Consider the following 12,475-nt stretch of genomic DNA (forward strand, 5'->3'; position numbering starts at 1 on the left):
TCCACCTCCCAGGTTCAAGCGATTTTCCTGCCTCAACCTCCCGAGTAGCAGGGATTACAGACATGCACAACCACACCTGGCTAATTTTTGCATTTTTAGTAGAGACGGGGTTCCACCATGTTGGCCAGGCTGGTCTTGAACTCTTGACCTCATGATCTGCCTGCCTCGGCCTCCCAAAGTGCTGGGATTACAGGCGTGAGCAACTATGCCTGGCCCCAAAATATCACATTTTAATGAAGCAGTAGAATCCGGCTCTCAGAAACCCTCGAAAACAAGCCACTTCTAATTCTCCCTTTATCAATGAGATCATTATTTAAGTGACAGTTAAGTAATCTACTGTGCTCAGTGCAGGTCTAACCCTATCAATGAGTGAGCTAATCACATCCTATAGAAGCATTTACTTTTCCACTATTAGTAGTCTTTAACATGAAACAGCTAATAATAAGCACCTCTATAAGGAAAACTGAGATAATCTGAAAAGTTTCAGGGATACTAAGGTAAAGCTTAAACCTGAAGTATACATACAATCATTTCTGTACAGATACATTATTAAGTATATTCTCCTAAGAAGTGTTTTACATAAAAATATTTAAGTTTTTAATCTCTATATTTATTCATTCTTGTAATCTGAAAGTAAACACAAAGTTTCTGGAGCAGAGATCAGAGTTATTATTACTTAAGTCAAGAAATACATAATTTTCCCATACCTAATACCCCATAGACAATGCAATGAAAACCCATTTATAGGTAAGGGTTGAACTACAGGAGAAGAATCCCAAAATTTTGAATCTGTAAGTTTGTACAGGATAACTGCCCAGCTGCCGCCTTCGCCTAAGAAAGTGAAAGAAAGCTAATCTACCTACAGTAAGCAAATTCTCCTTGGGAAGAAAAGGGGAAGATTCCCCGGGCTCTTACCCTTTGGAACATAAATAAATGTCTCCAGGAGAAGGTAAGATAAATGTTACTGGGTTTATAATCTTGGGAATGCCTCCAGCGCTCTGGGTTTTATATCCCTTAAGTCATCTTTTAACTCCCAAGGCTTGTCTTTTAACCCAGGTTCTACTTTTCTACGCTCAGAAAGCCCTGACCATGCAGAAACATGAAAATATTTACCCTGTTTTTTTGAGACAGTCTTGCTCTGTCACCCAGGCTGAAGTGCAGTGGTGCCATCTTGGCTCACTGCAACCTCTGCCTCCCGAGTTGAAGTGATTCTTGTACCTCAGCCTCCAAGTAGCTGGGATTACAGATGTGTGCCAACACGCACGGCTAATTTTTGTATTTTTAGTAGAGATGGAAGTTTCACCACGTTGTCCAAGCTGGTATCGAACTCCTGTCCTCAAGGGAACAACCACGCCTGTCCAATATTTACTTCTTAATAATACATAGTAAAAGTAACCAAAGAAAAAATAGTGGCTTTCAAACCCTTTCTGCAGAGCCTTGGGAATTCCTCAGAGGTGCCACCAGAAGCCACCACCTCAGAGGTGGTGAGGGGGTAGGGGGGTAGTTAAAATAGGAGTACAGAGTGAGCAGGTCTCTGGGACTCCAATTCCTCCTTTGAATATAGCCCATTTGCTCTTACATATTGGGCTCCCAAGTGTAGTTTTTTTTTTTTTTTTTTAAGACAAGGCACTAAAAATATTCTTCTTTTATTTTGAGGCGGAGTCTCACTGTTGCCCAGGCTGGAGTGCAGTGGCCCGATCTCGGCTCACTGCAAGCTCTGCCTTCAGGGTTCATGCCATTCTCCTGCCTCAGCCCCCCCAGTAGCTGGGACTACAGGCGCCCGCCACCACACCAGGATAATTTTTTGTATTTTTAGTAGAGAGGGGGTTTCACTGTGTTAGCCAGGATGGTCTCGATCTGACCTCGTGATCTGCCCACCTCGGCCTCCCAAAGTGCTGGGATTACAGGCATGAGCCACCGCGCCCAGTCGGCACTAAAACTCTTAGGTATCCTAGGCCAGGCACGGTGGTTCACGCCTGTAATCCCAACACTTTCGGAGGCTGAGGCAGGTGGATCACTTCAGGTTAGGAGTTCGAGACCAGCCTGGCCAAATGGTGAAACCCCATCCCTACAAAAAACACAAAAATTAGCCAGGCATGATGGCGCACGCCTGTAATCCCAGATACTCAGAGGCTGAGGCAGGAGAATCGCTTGAACCCAGGAGACAGAGGTTGCTGTGAGCCAGGATTACATGCTGCACTCCAGCCTGGGCCACAGAGAGAGACTCTATCGCCAAAACAAAAAAAAAAAAGAAAGAAGAAAGAAAAAAATCTTAGGTATCCTAAGTAAAACTCCTCAGCCTTATAGAACTAGACAAGGTCCCATTTACATTTAGACTTAAATTTCCTTGACTTGTTACCCTTACTTGCATTAAAGCAGAACTTCCAAACACACACCACCACATTATTAATAACCAGTTATTAACAATAATAACCAAGTATTTATGGGGCTCCCCAAGAGGCTTGGGTGCTCAAATGTTCCTTGATGTTTTTTTTTTGTCTGGTGATGTCTTCTGCATACAATGTCACTTGAAGATAGCCCCTAGCCACTGGAAGCATATTTCATAAAAGCACTGCCTTATCCAGGATCTTATCTTCTAATGTTGGGCTTCCCTCAACAGTGCTGCAAGGGTCTTTTTGTGGGAACCATACCTACGTTGCTCACAAAAACGAGCAGGGTCCTTTCCCCTTAGCTCACAGGACAGCCACTATAAGCTCACATGCATCATCCCAGTTCTTCATTTGTCCTTTTTTTTTTTTTTTTTTTAACTGGAAGAAAAAATTTCTTTTAATTTGCTTTGTTGGCCTCAAATACCAATTGTGTCTGTTATTTTTTGTTATTTTTTTTATTTTTTTTTTTTTTGAGACGGGGTCTCGCCCTGTTGCCCAGGCTGGAGTGCAGTGGTGCAATCTTGGCTCACTGCAACCTCCACCTCCTGGGTTCAAGCAATTCCCCTGTCTCAGCCTCCCAAGTAGCCGGAATTACAGGCGTGCACCACTACACCCAGCTAATTTTTTTATTTTTAGTAGAGACAGGGTTTCACCATGTTGACCAGGCTGGTCTCCAATTCCTGACCTCAGGTGATCCACCCGCCTCGGCCTCCCAAACTGATGGGATTACAGGCATGAGCCACCGCGCCCTGCCTCTGCTATTTACAAATAGTAATGCTCTATGCTACTACTAACAACAGTATTTTTGCAATCCCTTTGATAAATCCTAATCCTCTATTTTAGTTCTGAATAACAGATGCATATTAACCTGAATAACAGATATGCATTTTAATTTTTAAGGCAGATGGTAAACTTTTCTATAGGACTTGTGAGATTTCATCTTATGGGGCAAACATTGTTCACAAAATGCAATACTTCACTTCTAGAGTTAAAGAATTTGAACAACTGAATAGCACAGATACATAGGCAATGAAATGTGGCCTAAGATGTAATTATGTTCTCTGCCTTTCCTTTAGGCCAGAGTAGCTTTGCACTTGGCACAACAGAAAACAGCTTGTAAAGCCTGAAAATAGGTCAGGTGCCATGGTTCACACCTGTAATCCCAAAACTTTGGGAGGATTGCTTGAGTCCAGGAGTTCAAGACCAGCCTGGGCAACATGGTGAGACCCCTATCTCTACAAAAAACTATACTTTTTTTAAAAAAAAATGTTTTAAGCCTGAAAATAAAATGTTCTACACCCAAATCTCACAGCGTTTTACTAGGCGTTTCACTAGGCATCTTTAAAAGCATTGTAAGCAAAATACTAATTGCCCAAAATACAAAACAGTGCCAAGGAAAAGCTCTGCTTTCTCATAAGACTCTTTCAATCTCATTACATTACATTCACATCTTTTGCCAACTAGGGTGAAGAGCTTTGAACAGGTTTAAAGAGTGCAGACTGCACTTTTGTTAATACTGTTTTGCTCTTAAAGCAAGTTCTTCATGCTGACATTTCCAGTGTTGGGAAATACGAGTATTATTAGTCATCTTCAATCTTTGCATTACCAGAGTTCCTGTTTCTCCATCTTGTTCTGAAGGATGAACAAAAGCTTGAGGTGTACACTTCAAAATATAAACTGCAGCACAAGGACCCCCAGTGTTCACCCGAACTGTATCCACTTTTCACCATACACGTCACATGCCAGATAATGCTTTGGTAAAGCATTTCGCATCCTGAGTACATCGTACATCTTGGCCTGTTGTAGGTGTACACAGACACAACTCATCTCCCGTAGGCAAGCTGGATGAAGGTTCCAGTTTCTCTTCTTGGATACCATCCTTTTTCCAAATGGCAAATCTGCTACAACAATATCCACAGAGCCAGTTCTCAATGGCAGATTGCAGATATCCCATTGAACAGCATCTATGGGCAAGCTTCTGGATGGTTAGCCTTCTTTAATTTGGCTCTTGATCAATAAAGATGTGACATTGCTTGCTGCTCTATTCACAACCAGGGGAAGGCCGGGCGCGGTGGCTCAAGCCTGTAATCCCAGCACTTTGGGAGGCCGAGATGGGCGGATCACGAGGTCAGGAGATCGAGACCATCCTGGCTAACATGGTGAAACCCCGTCTCTACTAAAAAATACAAAAAACTAGACAGGCGAGGTGGCGGGCGCCTGTAGTCACAGCTACTCAGGAGGCTGAGGCAGGAGAATGGCGTAAACCTGGGAGGCGGAGCTTGCAGTGAGCTGAGATCTGGCCACTGCACTCCAGCCTGGACGACAGAGCCAGACTCCGTCTCAAAAAAAAAAAAAAAAAAACACACAACCAGGGGATTATTATCACCAGAATATAATGTGAAAACATTCAGTAGTCCCCTCTATTGGTATTGCCCCTGTTCCACACATTGGATCGACTATTATAACATAAGGTAGCAGACTACAGAGGCTGGATATCCCAGGGGCAAGAGTTGATAGGTCCAAAATGTGCCCATAGGTCCAAAATACTGATAGGTACAAAAGAGTCAGAGGTCCAAAATGTGTGATATGTCTTCAATGGAGACTCGCTTTAGTCGATGCCATGCCCACAATGATATCATGGATAGTCAAAAGAATCGCAACATCAAAGTTGGTCATGTCGGCCTTCCACTTAAAATAGCCTTAAACATCACCCCCAGAATCTCTTCCAGCCTCATTTGAGGGAAAGCAAGGTTTCTCTCCTACTCTGTTGCACATGACTCTAAACTTGACACTTGATGCTGTTTCTTCTTTTTTGCTTTCATCAGTCTCATCTTTGCAAGATGCCAAATCATCACCTACTAATGTTGCTATCTCCTTTGATGGCTGGATTTTCACAATAATCTAAGATGTGTGAATCTAAAACATTGTAGTGAATGAACTCTTTTTTTAACATCTCTTTCATCTGTTTGGACTTCTTATCCATCATCAACCTTACTTTTACTTGAATTCTGAATTATCTTTTTGAGCTTTTTTTTTTTTTCTTTTTTCCCTTAAAATCAACATTAATTGGCTGGGCGCAATGGCTCACACCTGTAATCCCAGCAGTTTGGGAGACTGAGACGGGCAGATCACAAGGTCAGGAGTTCGAGACCAGCCTGGACAATATGGTGAAACCCCATCTCTACTAAAAATACAAATACAAAAATTAGCCGGGTGTGGTGGTGGGTGCTTGTAGTCCCAGCTACTCAGGAGGCTGAGGCAGGCGAATCACTTGAACCAGGGAGGTGGAGGTTGCACAGCGAGCCAAGATCACACCACTGCACTCCAACCTGGCCAACAGAGCAAGACTCCATCTCAAAAAAAAAAAAAATCAGCATTAATTTTCCTTATAATTAAAGTGTTTGACCATGGGAGTTTTCCAGCCAAGTCTTCAAAATCCTTTAGAATTTCTTTGTTTTTCTAAACTAGTAATCTTGAAACTCCTGAACAACCACAAGTTATCAACTGATCTCGGACAATAAACCTGAGCCAAATTTTCACTGAAATGACAAAATATATCTTGCATTGGTCTCTGCTGATTGTATGGTGACCCCAATTTGTCTCTCACTTCCATCCACAGCTGCTTGGTCAAAGCTGGCTCCAATAGTTGAAATCACCTTTACAAAAACTAAAACAGTGAGAAAGTTACAACAGTGAAAGGGATATGCCCTAACTGACTCCATCTTGGTTCTAACCTCCAGGCTGCCCTTGTTTATTCCTGGGCATAGGATGAACTATCTTTGGGTAGAACGTAGTTTAAAGTGGAACTTTGAAACAAAGCCAGTAAAAGTCCTTTCCCAAATCAAATCCCTTACTTGCCTGGGGACAAGACTGCCATTGTAAAACTAACAAATTAACCACAAGATTAGAAATTATGGTTTAGGAGTCACGCACCCACAGGCTGCAAGATTCCGAACCTTCCCAGTTGCTCCTAGGGATAACATCACTATTGTAAAACCTAACATTGGTGCTGAAGATATTTCCTAGACCCTGTGTTCTGATGCACCAGCTGGTGCCACCCAGGCCAATAATCTGGCTCAATCTGTTCTGTGATCCCACCCAGAAACAAAAGACAGCTAGAAAAACCCACTTTGACCCCTGTGACTTCATCTCTGACCCATCCAATCAGCACTGCCTATCCTCTGGCCCCCAACCTGCCAAGTTATCCTTAGAAACTTCAGTCTCCAAATTTTCAGGGAGACTGATTGGAGTAATAAATCCCCAGTCTCTTATACAGCTGGCTATGCATGAATTAAACGGTATCTGGGTCACTGAGCACAATGAATAACTGGGCAGTTACATAGTGACTTGAGGAAGCTGAGACTCACCTCTGAGGTCACTTTCTGTCACTTGTGCAGACCTCTGGTTCTCATGCAGGTTTACAATTAGGAGCTGTTAGTGGCTTCTTGAATGTCAGACATGTTGGCAGTGCTTCCAAGATCCCTAACACTGTCTCAGGCTCTGGGATCCAAGGATGGCCTTGAAGAGAGATCTTGGAAATATCTATACTGTCCTCATGCCATGCCAGGCATACACAACAGTGTTTAACACTAATTCGGTTTCTGCACCTAAGGAGCTCACAGTCACTGTGAATACAATCTTCATCTAAAAAAGGCAGCTGAAGCCAGTGAAAAGGACATGTCCAGCTGCCACATAGATGCTTTCAGCGCCAGCATTCCACTGGCCTCATGTGCTCAGGTCACATGACTGGAAGCCACCTCCAGTTCTTAACTTTTCTACCTCTAGGTGATCCAAGATAAAACTTTTTTTTGTTTTGTTTTGTTTTGCTTTGGTTTTTGAGACGGAGTCTCACTCTATCGCCTGGCTGGAGTGCAGGGGTGTGATAACAGCTCACTGCAACCTCTGCCTCCCGGGTTCAAGTGATTCTTCTGCCTCAGCCTCCCGAGTAGCTGGGACTACAGGTGTGCGCCACAACGCCCAGCTATTTTTGTGTGTGTGTAATTTGGTAGAGACAGGGTTTCACCATGTTGGCCAGGATGGTCTCGATCTCCTGACCTTGCAATCTGCCTACCTCAGCCTCCCAAAGTGCTGGAATTACAGGCGTAAACCACTGTGCCCGGCCCAAGATAAAACTTTCTCCCTGTCTCTTCATCTCTTTTTCCCTGAACTCATCATCATATAAATGGTAATTCCCTGGCTAAGGCCTAGGAATGTAACTGCCCAAGGGGTTCACCTTGCCCACTGCCTAGATAGAGCCAATCATCAAGACAGAGGAATTGCAATCCAGAAAGAGTAATTCACGCAGAGCTGGCTTAGCGAAGACCAGAGTTTTATTATTACTCAAATCAGTCTCCCCAGCATTCAGAGAGCAGAGTTTTGTCGTTGTTGTTGTTTGTTTTTGTGTGTGTGTGTGTGTGAGTAGTTTCGCTTTTGTTCCCTAGGCTGGAGTGCAATGGCTGATCGCGACTCAATGCAACGTTCACAACCTGGGTTCAAGCGATTCTCCTGCCTTGGCCTCCCGAGTAGCTGGGATAACAGGCGCCCACCACCTCGCCCAGCTAATGTTTTTGTATTTTTAGTAGAGATGTGGTTTCACTATGGTGGCCAGGCTGGTCTTAAACTCCCGGCCTCAAGTGATCCACCTGCCTCAGTCTCCCAAAGTGCTGGGATTACAGGCAGGAGCCACCTTGCCTGGCCCAGCAAGCAGAGGTTTTAAGGATAACTTGATGAGGATCGGGGGAGCCAGTGAGCCAGGAGTGCTGATTGGTCAGAATGAAGTCCTAGGGAGTCAGAGCTGTCTTCTTGATCAGTCAGTTCCTGGATGGGGACCATAAGATCAGATGAACCAGTTTATTAATCTGGGTGAGGCCACCTGATCCATCAAGTGTAGGGTCTGCAAAATATCTTAAGCACTGATCTTAGGAGCAGTTCTGGGAGTGTCAGAATCTTGCAGCCTCCAGCCGCATGACTCCTAAACCATAATTATTTTTATGAGGCAGGGTCTCAATCTGTCGCCCAGGTTGGAGTGCAGCAGCACGATCTTGGCTCACTGCAACCTCCACCTCTTGGGTTCAAGCCATTCTCCCACCTCAACCTCCCGAGTAGCTGGGAGTACAGGCATGAACCAGCACACCCTGCTAATTTTTGTATTTGTTTGTTTGTTTGTTTTGAGATGGAGTTTCTCTCTTGTTGCCCAGGCTGGAGTGCACTGGCGCGATCTCAGCTCACTGCAACCTCCAACTCCTGAGTTCAAGCAATTCTCCTGCCTCAGCCTCCTGAGCACCTAGGATTACAGGTGCCTGCCACCATGCCTGGCTAATTTTTTGTATTTTTAGTAGAGATAGGGTTTCACCATGATGGCCGGGTTGGTCACAAACTCCTGACCTCAGGTGATCCACCTGCCTCGGCCTCCCAAAATGCTAAGATTACAGGCGTGAGCTACCACGTCTGGCCAATTTTTATATTTTTAGTAGAGACAGGGTTTCATTATGTTGGCCAGGCTGGTCTTGAAATCCTGGTCTCAAGTGATCCACTCGCCTCCCAAAGTGCTGGGATTATGCGCATGAGCCACTGCGCCCGGCCCTAAGCCATAATTTCTAATCTTGTGGCTAATGCTAGTCCTACAAAGGCAATCTAGTCCCCAGACAAGAAGGAGGTCTGCTTTGGGAAAGGGCTGTTACAGTCTTTGTTTAAACTATAAGCTATAAACTAAGTTTCTCCTAAAGTTAGTTCAGCCTACGCCCAGGAATGAACAAGGACAGCTTGGAGGCAAGAAGCAAGATGGAGTCAGTAAGGTTAGATCTCTTTCACTGTCTCAGTCACAATTTTGCAAAGGCAGTTTCAGGAAGACCCTAGCTACATTTATAAAAATCCAGTATTTAAGGTTATATCTCCAAATCTTTAAATCTAAAATAAGCTACATGCTTATTAATCTGTTGCACTTTTCAAAGAACGGACTGTGTTGGGATTCAAAAACTGAGACCCCAAAATTCGGCATATTGACATGCTGAACTGAAGGAGAAACCTCAAGGACTCTCCAAGGTTCCCCACCCCTACCATTGCTTCTAAAGAAGTTTAAGTTTTTATCTGCCTAAACTCCAGGGTCACCCACCAAAGAACAACTGGTTTTTCTTCCCCTCCCTGGAAGACCAAGAATGTAATCAGACCTGAACAGCCCCTTTCAGAAGATAAAGCCTGTCTCTCAGACTCATTCAAATTCTAAAGAGAACTAGTTAATTCTAAAGAGAACGAGTTAATCGCTCTCCTCATCCATTCATTCTCCCTAGCAATCCTTTATTTCCCCCAACAGAGTTCCTCTTCTCTCACCGTTCCCATAACCTCTTTCATCAGAATCCAATCCCCTATTCTTTCTGTAACCTCAAGATGGTGTGGTGTAGGAGCTCTTAAACCTCATCATGGGGATGGGTCTTCATTCTTTTTTTTTTTAGGCGAAGTTTTGCTCTTGTTGCCTAGGCTGTAGTGCAATGGCGCCATCTCAGCTCACAGCAATCTCCGCCTCCCGGGTTCAAGTGATTTTCCTGCCTCAGCCTCCTGAGTAGCTGCGATTACAGGCATGTGCCAGCACACCCGGCTAATTTTGTATTTTTAGTAGAGATGGGGCTTCTCTAGAGATGGGGTTGGTCAGGCTGGTCTTGAACTCCCGACCTCTGGTCATCCACCCACCTCAGCCTCCCCAGGTGCTGGGATTACAAACATGAGCCACTGTGCCCAGCCAGGTCTTACCTTTCCACAGCTGATAGTCAATTCACATTTCTTGGGAAACATAGTTGCCTGTGTTAGATAGGAGTTCTAAATTTCTTTTCAAAGAATTACTATGTCAGTATTGTTAGGCAGGAATCTAGACCCAACATGGCGGCTTACCCGGAGTAGCAGGCCTTTTGTTAAAGACTCCCTTCACCCTCGTACACACCCGCAGACTTACATGTGTCAGAGTTCTGGCTGGGCACACTCCCCCATGACCTGCAGCTCACCTGCATTCTACAAGTTCCTAAACAGCAGTTTCGGTTTTCAGTTTCCAAAGACCCCGTCCTCATGACCCTTACTCAACTCCTGGCCTAGTAGTTTCAAGACCCCCTAGGCCCTGTTTGCACAACCAGCTTCCCTACCTCTCGGGCTATAAGAAGCCCCTACCCTCCTCCCTCAGCACAACTTCCTCAGCTCACACCTTTAGACCGAGGAACCTTGCCCGCAAGCCCTAATAAAAGCTATTCTCACTGCCATTTGCCTTGTGTCTTTGTTCCCAGTTCGGCTGCAGCCTCAGTTTACCTTTACATTTGGTGCCAAAACCTGGGAGGAGATCCCCTCCCCAGACACCTGCCGGGTTGGGCAGGCTCTCCTCTCCCTGAGCCGGGATCCCCTCCTCAAGCCTGGAGCCCTCTCACCAAATTTGACTCAATTCGATCACTGCTGGGTAAGTTTCCCCCGTCCTGAAGGCTCCCTCCGGGAGTCCCTGTCCAAAATGCGGGGCCGCGTCAGGGGCTCTCTCTGGTCAGCTGTGACCTCGGCACCGGGGACTAGGAGACGTCCAACCTCCCCGGAAGCCACCATACCCCGCACTCCCCGTGGCAGTGGGAGGACGCTCCCATTGCCTCCGGACTGCCCGCCTTGAGACCATGGGAACTACCCAGTCCAAACCAAACCAAAAATCTCCTCTGGGGTGCCTCTTGGTGAATCTCCAGACTTTAAGTCTCAGCCAAGACATAAAACGAAAGCGACTCATTTCTTCTGCACAATAGCATGGCCGCAATATAATTTGGATAATCAGTCTCAGTGGCCTGCAGAAGGCACTCTAGACTTTAACATTCTCACAGATCTGACCAACTTCTGCAAGAGACTAGGCAAATGGTCTGAGATACCCTATGTTCAGGCCTTTTGGGACTTGCGTTCTCGCCCAGATCTCTGTGCCCAATGCTCATTAGCTCAAGTTCTGCTCGCAAAGTCTCTTCCCTTGAGCAAGGAGAGAGATGATTCCTCCTCTTTTTCTGAGCCTCCTGACACCCTATCCCAGCCACCCCTCCGGTCTCCTGCCCAACCTCCTCCTTACCCTGACCCACCGTTATCCCCGTCCTCGTCAATGCCTCCCCACCCTTCCCCCAATCCTGTGCCCTTACCAAACCCGACAGATTCTGTCTCCCCTACCTCCACCTCCTCCCCTTCCTCGCCTGTCTCAGCCCATACTCGGTCCAGGACTGACCTCCTGTGTCCCTTACGAGAGGTGGCAGGCGCCGAAGGAGTAGTCCGGGTCCATGTGCCGTTTTCATTGGCAGACTTGTCTAAGGTTGAGGAGCGTGCAGGCTCCTTTTCGGCCAATCCTACTCGTTATATCAAAGAGTTTAGGTATCTATGCCAGGCATATGATCTCACTTGGCACGACCTACATGTCGTTATGACCTCAACCCTGTCTCCTGAGGAGCAGGAACACATCCTAGCAGCAGCCAGGCAGCATGCTAACCAGGTTCATTTAACTGACCCTGCCATGCCAGTCGGCACCGAGGCAGTGCCCTCGGCTGAGCCCGACTGGGACTACCAGGTAGGGCAGGCAGGCCGCCGTCGCTGAGACATGATGGTTCAGTGCCTTCTTGCCGGCATGCAGGCAGCTAACAAATCAGTCAACTTTAACAAACTAAAGGAGGTAGTCCAAGGCGCAGATGAAAATCCGGCTGTTTTCTTAACCGACTGACAGAGGCACTTATTCAGTATACCCGCCTTGACCCTGCCTCCTCTGCAGGAGGAGCCATCTTAGCTTCATACTTTATTTCTCAGTCGGCCCCCAATATCCAAAAAAAGTTTAAAAAGGCAGAGGACGGCCCTCAAACTCCCATCCAGGACTAGTCAAACTGGCCTTCAAGGTCTACAACTCCAGGGAGGAAGCAGCTGAGGCCCAACAACAGGCCAGGCTAAAACAGAAGGTACAACTCCAAACCCAGGCCTTGGTAGCAGCCCTGAGACCGGCCGGCTCCAGGAGCTCCCAGAAAAGAGGTACTACCCAAGCACCACCTGGTGCCTGCTTCAAGTGCGGCAACGACAGCCACTGGGCCAAGCAGTGCCCCAACCCAAAGGAGCCA

General features: G+C 46.1%; 1 protein-coding gene and 1 pseudogene across 11 annotated transcripts in view; both read right to left on the reverse strand.

Moving 5' to 3' along the window:
* Nucleotides 1-12,475, reverse strand: part of SUGCT (succinyl-CoA:glutarate-CoA transferase) — a 752,487-nt gene that overhangs the window by 725,659 nt on the left and 14,353 nt on the right. The window contains exon 1 of one of the 11 annotated variants that reach the window (XM_065542092.1): nt 916-980. The exons of the other annotated variants lie outside the window; for them this stretch is intronic. The gene's annotated coding sequence lies outside the window, so the exon portion shown is untranslated. Of the gene's footprint in view, nt 1-915; nt 981-12,475 lie in introns of those variants that run through there. 11 annotated transcript variants of the gene reach the window in all.
* On the reverse strand, nt 1,901-6,394 carry LOC102116111 (tRNA (guanine(6)-N(2))-methyltransferase THUMP3-like; annotated as a pseudogene).

Source organism: Macaca fascicularis, chromosome 3 (assembly GCF_037993035.2).
Source record: "Macaca fascicularis isolate 582-1 chromosome 3, T2T-MFA8v1.1".
In the NCBI taxonomy this organism is placed as follows: domain Eukaryota; kingdom Metazoa; phylum Chordata; class Mammalia; order Primates; family Cercopithecidae; genus Macaca; species Macaca fascicularis.